Source organism: Melospiza georgiana, chromosome 9 (genome assembly GCF_028018845.1).
Source record: "Melospiza georgiana isolate bMelGeo1 chromosome 9, bMelGeo1.pri, whole genome shotgun sequence".
Lineage (NCBI taxonomy): Eukaryota > Metazoa > Chordata > Aves > Passeriformes > Passerellidae > Melospiza > Melospiza georgiana.
The window spans coordinates 31180913-31183384 of NC_080438.1; the positions used below are offsets into that span (position 1 = coordinate 31180913).

Genomic DNA, 2472 nt, shown 5'->3' on the forward strand with positions numbered 1-2472 from the left:
GTCCCAAATTTAGACAGAGATGTCCAATTTTAATAAGGTAATTTTTAGGCAGAAGTATTTAAACAGCAGTAATTTTAACCAGGGATATTCCAAAGAATGTTTTTGAGAGCCCTACAAAGGCTCAATATCTTCTAATCTTTTAATAGGGGCTGCTTAAATGCCTTAATAAGAAAATAAGGGCTGTTGTAATCACTTCTTTTTAATTGAAATAATCCCATTGGATTTATTAACGTGGTTTGGGGTTTAATTCCAAACCTCCCCAGCGCTGCAGGATGTTTATTGGGAAGGTTTCCCAATGCCTGCCACACAGTGAGGGGCAAAATGCCTCAAATCCAGCACTTCCCCAGCTCTCCTGGGGCAGATCAGGGTCCCCAGATCCACAGGATCCCAAATGGGGCTGTGAAACTTCCGTGGGGCTGGAATTTATTTGGGAATGATTTGGCAGCTGCTGGCTGGAAATAAATCAGTTTTCAGAAATCTGCAGCAGTTTGGGAGTGACCCCTTAGTGAAAATCCAGTTATTATCCTCAAATAACCAGTTTGCTCCTGGAGTTTCATCATCTCTGCAGGGGATCCCTGACAGGGATCTGTCACTTTAGGACACGAAATAACACGATGTGCACACACTGCTGTTCTCAAGGGAAAAAAGGGGAAGTTTAATTTCTGACTCCAACATTTATAGATTCCCAAAAGTGACAGGGGATTGGAGGGTGACAGTGCCACCTCTCCAGTGACGCTGGGCAAACCAACGGTCCATCAGATTTCTTTTCTTCTATAAAAGAATGCAAACCAATAAATTATTTACAGAAAGGGTGTGAGAAGTTTTGTTACAAGAATATAAACATCAGAAGGCTTAGAAAGTCCTAAAAAATCAGGGTGACAGGGATCCATGCCAGGATTTGGGTCTAGGGACTCCTAGGGCTGGAGCAACGTGGATCAAAAAACCCATGGAGCAAGGAACGACAGACAACATCTACTTTTTATCACTGGTTATTTTACAATTGAAATCAGCACGTGTCTGGGAATGGGAGGATTTGGGAGAAGGTGCTGAGTTTCCAGAGGGAGCTGAGGGAGCTGGGGGGTCACCTGCAGTTCCCAGAGCCAGGAGCTGTTCCAGTGAATGAAAAGGGCTGGAAGAGGAGCCAAGTGCAAACATCCCTTTGAAGGCCTGTTTATTGAAACGTGCTTTTATCGCCGTGCTGAGGAAGGAGAGAGTGGCTGTGTTTAACCGGGGAACAAAAATATTTACGTGACTGCAGAACTTCCCTGGGCCTGGCTCCCGGCGCTTGGCAGGAGCTTTCCTGCAGGGTTTGGCACCTTCCCTGATGCCAGAGTGGCACTGTGGGATCTGTGGGCCACACAGCCACTGAGCAGCAGTGCTGGCACTGGCACTGGCACTGGCACCCCAGCCCCTGGTCCCTCTGCACGGCTGGGACAGGGCACAGATCCAACAGGAAAATCGGATTCTGGTCCTGTTCCCAACGGGACGGAGGGGCTGTCCTCAGCCTTTGAGAAAAGAGATGTGGGGGTGAGTGTGGGGGAAGGGAAGGGAAGGGAAGGGAAGGGAAGGGAAGGGAAGGGAAGGGAAGGGAAGGGAAGGGAAGGGAAGGGAAGGGAAGGGAAGGGAAGGGAAGGGAAGGGAAGGGAAGGGAAGGGAAGGGAAGGGAAGGGAAGGGAAGGGGGTGTCAGAGCAGCAATCCCACACTGGAAGGAAGGGCAGCTTTGTGAGTGCAGCGGGAGAAGGCAGCCAGGGAAGGGCCGGGATGGGCAGGGTGTCGTGCCCAGGGGCGGATCCCGGCTCGAATCCCGTTCCCAGGGAGCGCCGTGCCAGGGTAGTGTGGCCGAGCGGTCTAAGGCGCTGGATTAAGGCTCCAGTCCCTGCGGGGGCGTGGGTTCGAATCCCACCGCTGCCAGCTCTGTTTTGGCACCTGAGGGATTTGGGCGAGTTCCACAAGTGGCCCCGGGAGTCTCAGGATGTCATCCAGGTGCTGGGGTTTACCGTGGGCAGGGATCTATTCGTGATGGCACACCATGGATGGATGGGACAGTGGGCAGGAATTCCTCCCTGTGAGGGTGGGCAGGCCCTGGCAGAGGTGCCCAGAGCAGCTGTAGCTGCCCCTGGATCCCTGGCAGTGCCCAAGGCCAAGCTGGACACGACGGGGGCTGGAGCACCTGGGACAGTGGGATGTGTCCCTGCCCTGGCATGGGTGGTACCGGGTGGCTTTGACGTCCCTCTCAATCCAAACCCAGCTGTTTTATGAAAAGCCACAAACAAAACCCTGATTATTCCCCCGGGCTCAGGTGGGGCTGTCCCACGTGTGCCTGTTCTGGGGGGCTGAGACACAGCACTAATTCCCTAAAAATGGGTTTGCAGGGCTGTGCAGGGCCAAGGTGATGGGAGCTGCTGCTGCTCCCGCCAGCACTGATGGCGCTGCCCTTGCTAAGCCAGGGCTGCTCTGGGCACCAGCCAGGA

At 53.1% G+C, this 2472-nt stretch overlaps 1 non-coding gene across 1 annotated transcript; it reads left to right on the forward strand.

Annotated features, from left to right (window-relative positions):
* The first annotated feature begins 1830 nt into the window (after positions 1–1830).
* On the forward strand, positions 1831–1912 carry TRNAL-AAG (transfer RNA leucine (anticodon AAG)). Its single transcript has one exon. It is a non-coding gene; the product is annotated as a tRNA-Leu (tRNA).
* Positions 1913–2472: the final 560 nt, after the last annotated feature.